Source organism: Cebus imitator, unplaced genomic scaffold (genome assembly GCF_001604975.1).
Source record: "Cebus imitator isolate Cc_AM_T3 unplaced genomic scaffold, Cebus_imitator-1.0 Scaffold243, whole genome shotgun sequence".
NCBI lineage: Eukaryota > Metazoa > Chordata > Mammalia > Primates > Cebidae > Cebus > Cebus imitator.
In genome coordinates, this window is record NW_016107558.1 from 2600472 (window position 1) to 2608236 (window position 7765).

Here is a 7765-nt window from a genome sequence, read left to right on the forward strand (position 1 = left end):
TTGAGTGTGAACTATAGAAAACAAGGACAAAAACAGAAATAATAAACATTAGACAATAAACTGCTTAAAGATAAAAGGGGTTTGGACCAGGCTAGTAGAAATGTAAGTGGTAAAAAGTGGCTGAATTCTAATTTGAAGGTACTATCAACAGAATTTACTGAATGATTGGCTCAGAAGAGTGAAAGAAACAAGAATCAATAACAAACCCAAGGTATCTGGCCTAGGAAACCCGAATGGAGTTGCCATTTTTTGAATAATAAAAGCAAAGAAATATAGTGGGTTTGAGGGAAATAGGAGTTGGTTTATGGATATCCTTAAGTAGTAAGGGTTACTAAAAATTGGGCATATTGAATAAGCATATACAAAAATTTGAAGTTCAGATATAAGACCCAGCCTGTCAGTATACATTTGAGCATCTGTTTGAATCAGCTTATTATTACTTAGGTATGGTAAGACTAGCAGACCAGGAGATTACTTCCCTTAAAAAAGTAGTTTATTATACTCAAAGTCCCCGAGAGAGAGAATACACGTCACACCATGAGGCACTACATGGGGAAGCACTGCTGTCAGTCATAAGGCAGATAGGGAAGAAAGAACTGCAGACAAGAGCCTTTATTTTGGTTTCCATTGAAAGAAACAGATGAAGCAGGGTAAATGGTCTTACAATTTTTTAAGCTTTGAAAAGCTTCAACAGGCTCTGGAACATAGAGGTTGTTCTTAGTTGTCTGGCACCTTGGCCTGGGGTGATTAAGGCAGGATTTTAGTGATCTGAAGCATGAAATCTCCATAAGAGAAGTGGGTGGGAGTGTAGACTTGGATTTCTTGGTCTGTATTTGTAAAGCTCGCCCTCAGGAGAAGGACTGTTCTCAACCAGGAGGGATGATGAAGGAGGCAGGAAGCTAAAATGAGTCTGGCATTATCAGGTTGTCCAGAGCAAGATGTATCTAGAAAATCTATGCAAAAGAGACATTAAAACATCAAGTATACAGAAACTAGAAGAAATACGATGAATGTAAAGTTGTCATTAAGGTGGTGTTTGAATCCATAATTATGAATGAGATCTCTAAGGCAGGCATAAAAAGTGAAGTATTTAGAATGATTGGTCAACAGGTAGAGTGAAATGCATTAGGAGTATCGTAGGACTCTAGTAAAAAAAATTTTTTTTCAATGAATAGGTAATGATCCATTTGCCAAATGTTATCTGAGAAGAAAAAATGAGGTAAAAACTGAGACTAGATCATTTTATTTTAAACGTTGTTAATTAGTGACATGACTAAGAATAGCTTCAGAGATAAGCAATGGAGTAGAAATCCAAATTTTTCAGGATTTCAAGAGTGAACAGTGGAGTGATATCCACAAATATGGCAAGGTAAGAAACTTTGAAAACTTTCTGCTTCTCAATAAGTATGACAAAAATGATACATATTGTTGAATGTTTCAGAAATTTAGATATTCACTGAAGGCATGCAGCAGCTTGGAACAGTTTGTCCCATAATGCTACTTGAATCTAGGTCAGAATAGCAAGTTTTGCAGTATTTCAACTTGTCCAGTTCCCATCTCCCTCTCTAACTCTGCAGCAGTCTTGAAAAAAAAATTAATTTTAAAAAAAGGAAAAAAGTCAACATCAGCAGCCCAATAGCCATTAGAGGGAACATAATGTTGTTGGAGCAGTGCGTTTACACCTAATTCTTAAAAAACTGACATTATTTGAACTATTTGGTGGTTTCTTGGAAGACCCCTCTCACGAGGCTGTCTTTATTTAATCTGATTTGGGCCTCGTAAGCTGAAAAGGTCTTTTCCCTGGAAATGTTGGTCGAAAACACTTGAAGGAAATTGCTTGACTTTGTAGCTGCCTAACCAAGCGGGTAACAGCTGAAGAAAACAATAGCAGAAGCAAAATGTTTGAAGAAAAATATAGGAAAATGTCCATTAGAATTTTAACTTAGAAAAGCTAAAAAAAACTCCTGGGCATGAAGAAGACCACACACGTGGGGCTGAGGGCATGGTCATGAAAGACCTGAGAAGGACATTATTTCTCATCTCCAGTTGATCTTGAGGCTCCTCAATAGCAGAAAGTGCCGGCAACTCCCAGCCACAGTTCTGCCACCTAAGGGCCTTACGACTCTGCCAACCAGGCCACCACCACTATCACTGGCTCCCATAAGCACCACTTAGGGGCACCATTACTGCCACCACTGAAGCCAAGAATGCCACCTAGTGGCCTCAGGACCAACCTGCCTGGGCCCACCATGTTGGACTCATGTATGTCACCCAGAGGCCCAAGAACGGGTACACTTGGCCCATTTTGGCCACCACTGGTGCCCGAGCAACAAACTACCTGGCATCCCCATCCCCAGAAAAGCCTCACCAGAGCCTCTACTAACAACTACAGCCCAAGTAACTGAACATAGATATCAATGATACTGAGTATAATTAAAGAAATCATAAAGATAATATAGTACTTTACCAATCCAGAATCAAAGTAAAAGCATGATGCCAAATCTTCATTATAATTACATTTATAGATAAAAGTCTTTCTCTGTGAAAGCAAATATATAAAATTCAAAGAAGAGACTGTTAAATCAGATGCACAGATACCAAGTTAAGAAAACAGGAAACATGAAAAAACAAGAATACATGACACCACCAAACAAAAACAGTAATTCTCCAGTAACAAATTCCAAAGAGAAAAATAATTTGTAAAAATGACTGAAAATCATTCAAAATAATCTTATAAAGGAAATTCAGTGAGATACAAGAGAACACCCCAAAACAATTCAAGGAAATTAGAAAAGCAATTCACAATATGAATGGGAAATTCAACAAAGAGACAGATATCATATAAAAGGGCAAATAGAAGTCTTGAAGCTAAAAATTCAATGAATGAAATAAAAAATATGAGAGTTTTAACAATAGATAAAGCAGAAGAAAGAATCTGTAAAGAAGACAGACCTTATAAAATAACCCAGTTAGACAAAAACAAAGAATAAGAGGCAATAAAGAAAGCCTACATGACAAATAGGATACCATAAGATGATCAAATAATCCAATTTTAGGATTTATAAATATATTAAGAGATAGGTGAAGGCACAGAAAATATATGTCATGAAATAATAGCTGAAAACTTTCAAAGTCTTGCAAGAGATACAAACTTACAGATACAAGATAATTAAATACATTCAATCTAAACATATTCAAACCAAAAGGGTTTTCTCTAAGGCACATTATAGCCAAAGACAAAGAGAATTCTAATCATATCAAGTAAAAAATGTCAAGTCACATTAGACTAACAGTGGATTTCTACAGAAACCTTATAAGCCATGGAACAATGTGTTGAGGTCTTCAAAGTACTAAGAGAAGAAAACTGCCCCTCCTCCACTAGTAATCCCCTAGTTCAAATAGCATAATATCATCAGTTAGTAAACTCATGTGACAATATGCAGAAAGAAAAGTTATTCAATGCTCTACAGATTTTATTATGACATGGAGCAGAGCAGTTAACATAGTCCTCAAGCAAAATACTGAAGGTGTACTGATACACATATATATTTTTTTCTTTCTTTTTTTTTTTTTCAGACACAGAAGTCTCACTCTGTCGCCCAGGCTGGAGTGTAGTGGTATGATCTTGACTCACTGCAACCTCCAGCTCCCAGGCTCAAGCAATGCTCCTACCTCAACATCCCAAGTAGCTGAGATTACAGGCATGTGCCACCATGCCTGGCTAATTTTTGTATTTTTAGTACAGACAGGGTTTCACCATGTTAGACAGACTGGTCTTGAACTCTTGACCTCAAATAATCTGCCCACCTTGGCTTCCCAAAGTGCTGGGATTACAGGCATGAGCCACCACGCCCAGCCAGTGTACTGCTATATTTTCTACATAAAATCAAAGTGCTTTTCCTCCTTCCCATTGATAGAATTTCCAGAGAGAAGTTTCATATCAGGTGGTAAAGGCTGTGTGGATCCATTGCAACAAACAATGCAGTTGAACTTTGAACAATGTAGGGGTTTGAGGTGCAGAACCCCAAACAGTCCAAAATCCGTGTATCATTTTTGACTACCACAAAACTTAAGTACTAATAGCTACTATTGACTGAAGCCTTACCTACAACATAAACAGTTAACACATATTTTGTGTGCTCTATGTCTATAGATATGTAGATAGCTATATATTGGATATATAGGTATCTATATACACTAGATATTAATGTATATATAGATATATATCCAGTGTATACAGATATCTATATATCTCATATCTATACAGTGTTTGGTGCAATACTGTAAAGCTTGCAAAATACCATGGAACCTATATGACACGCCACTAGGTGATGCTGGAAGTAGTCCCAAGAAACAGAAAAGTCATGACCTTTCAAGAAAAAGTTGAATTGATTGGTATGTATCATAGATTAATATGTCTGCATCTGTAGGTGCCTGCCATTTCAGACAGATGATTCATCATGAAACACACAACATAAACATATGGTATTGATAAACATAGTACAGAACTATAACTATACTTTCACTTTCTTATGGTTTTCTTAATAACACTTCATTTAACTTAATTTATTGTAAGACACTATATATATCAACAGATATACTAGATATACAGATAGATATACTAGATATATATATATCTATATACACTAGATATTAGCATATATATATATATTGTGATATATTCAGGTTGTCAAGTTTTTTTTATTGTGTTTGGTGCAATACTGTAAAGCTTGCAGAACATCATGAGACCTATATGTATATATACAGATATATATCTACATACACTAGATATTAGTATATAGATCTTTATCTAGTGTGTATATATATATATACATATATATATATACGTATCTAGCATAACTATCTGTATATCTATCTGTATACTATATCTAGTATATCTGTCTATATATAGTGTCTTACAATAAATTAAACTAAACAGTGTTTGTAAGAAAACCATAAGAAAGTGAAAATTTAGTACTGTACTATATTTATCAATACCATATGTTTGCTGTCTTTTTCATGATGAATCATCTATCTGAAATGGCAGGCAGCTATAGCTACAGACACATTAATCTATGATACATACCAAGCAATTCAGCTTTTTCTTGTAATGTCATGACTTTTCTCTGTTTCTTGGGAGCACTTCTAGCATCACCTAGTGGCATTTCATATAGGTCCCATGGTGTTCTGCGAGCTTTACAGTACTGCTCCAAACATGATAAAAATACTTGGGAACCTCAAGAGATCACTTTTTACTATGATAAGCAATTTACTGGAGAGAACTGCTCACAGGGAGATAATTAGAGTCACATGGTGTTTTAAGCAGATACTCCCAATAGGAGCTCATCACAATAGCTACAGGATGTGTCTACAAAAAATGATAATACAGTATGTACTACAGTAGATTACATTCAGTCATGATTTAATACTGTATATTTACATTTGTTTACATTCTCTCAACTGTGAATGACACCATGTAGGGTGTTTGGGTGCATTAATTTTGATAAATTGTAACTTTTTATAATAAGGTGTAAATTTTATGGTAGTAAATGATAAAATATTATCTACACATATTTTAAACATTTATGATATAACATTTTCTTGTTTCAATATGTCTATGCTACATGGTTTATCTGCAAGCTTTTTCAATCTATCCCACATTTACAAAAATTTTCCAATGTATTTATTGAAAAATGTCCACATTTAAGTAAAGCACAGCTCAAACTTGTGTTGTTCAAGGGTCAACTGTGTATCCAGTAAGGAAATTGTGGCTGATACCACCACCTGATAATTTTATGGTAGTCCACGGTAGTCCATTATTCCCTGCTATGATCCACATTTTTTCTTTCTTTCTTTCTTTCTTTTTTTTTCAGAAGCCGGGAGTTGAGTTGAATTGAAATGTGATAGCACTATTATCTCTTAATTTTCAAAGGCTTTGACTGAGGGTGTTAATCTCATAAGTTTTTTCAGGATGTAGGTAATTATTCCTTATTTACTCACCTGATTATATAGGGACAGAGACACAGTTTAAGGAGCTTGCCCTTGAATACTCTTACTATAATGGCTCTATTCAGGTGAAGAATAAACGTGGTTTTGTATCAACTGCTAATGATATTTATCCTAATTGTACATTTGAAAACAGGAAAAAAAAAACATATGTCAAGTCTCCAGATGTACTGAATGCACTATAAAATAAACTTGAATAAAATCTGCAGTTACCACCTGGTTCTCCTAAGTTCTTAGTAAGACAGAGAACATCAGCATTTTGTGTTCTGAAAAATGTCAGTTCTGTGTAATTCTCCTTGTAAGTCCATATTTATCCTTCTAAAGGATGACGTGTCTCCTTGGGAAAAGTTTAAACTACTTACTGCATATATGTGTGACATTTCAAGACATTTCCTTAAGGTGTCCCAGCTTCCTGTTCAATGTACTCTGGATTAGTGAACTAACTTAGATTTGTAAACTTAGATGAGGGGCAATGACTTTTCACAATGGAAGTTGATATCAGGCCTTTACTCACTGATTTTGATATTTTCTTATTGTAGAAAGTTAAGAAACATCTTAGGTGACTGGTTACTTGCTTCACCCTAAAAACCCCATGATTAGCCAATACCAAAAATTCCTGCAAATAATGGAATCTTGAAAGCCAACATAGATTTTCTGCCTCTTATAATTATGTCCACTATGCTTCTGAAAATAAAATTCTGTCTTATTGCTCCTACTATTCTGTGATCACATAATCTTTATTATTTACATTGATATATGGCATCCATTTCTGTGGAAGCATCCCATAAAATCAATCCAAATCTCAATGCGGGATTTCTTATTGCCTTAAAATAGCAAGTGTCCTCTGTGCTCACCTCTAAGAAAAACAACCAGGTAGTAAAAATCCACCCCAGTATTTCCATCAACCTTTAAAAGACTATGACAAGGAAGTTCCAGCATACTTGCTTCATTATGTACATTATCTCTGAATCTAGGTTTCAAGGAACTATTGTGGTATTAAAAAATAAACTTAGGCAAGTTAAAATTTCTTAAGTTTATTCTAGCAGACAATGATTCATGAATTAGGTAATACCAGTTCAGTGCTCCATTGGAGTGAAGGGTTTATGTGAGAGAGAAACTCTTATAAGGTGTTCATGGGAAAAAGAAAAAGAAAATATATTCAATTGTTTATAGGAGAAAGGCCCTAGTTAAAGAGTAGTTCGTGATTTCTAATTGGTAAAGTCTCTAGGTTCATCTTAGTCTTTACATTGGGCTTCAGTTAGTTTATATAGAAATGTAACAAGCAGGAGCCATCTCATCTTAATGACCTCCCAATAATTTTTTTTCTGACACTGAAAGACTATTAAGGCAAACTTTAACAGTACTTGCCGAAACATTGTATCTTGTCATAAAGAAGATAACTTCATGTCTATCAGGTTTCCTCTTCCAGCCTTATAACTCTTTAGCCGAATTCACTGAAATATATCATTCTTTATGTTTCCAAATTTTACCAGTACATATTAGCCGAGCCCTACAATTTCTTTGACATGTAGACTATTGTTTTTCAGATCAGAACTTGTACTTCCACATTGTACTTGCCTATTGTGTTATGAAACTGGTGTTTTGTGGTTGAGTTTTGAGAAAAACAAGCATCACTTTGTGAGATACTTTCCCATATGAGCACATTATATGGTATCCACAGATTGGGAGGGGGCTTTCTTTTAGCAGATAAGAGGTTACTTGCTTTACCCTAAAAACACCATCATTAGCTGACACCACA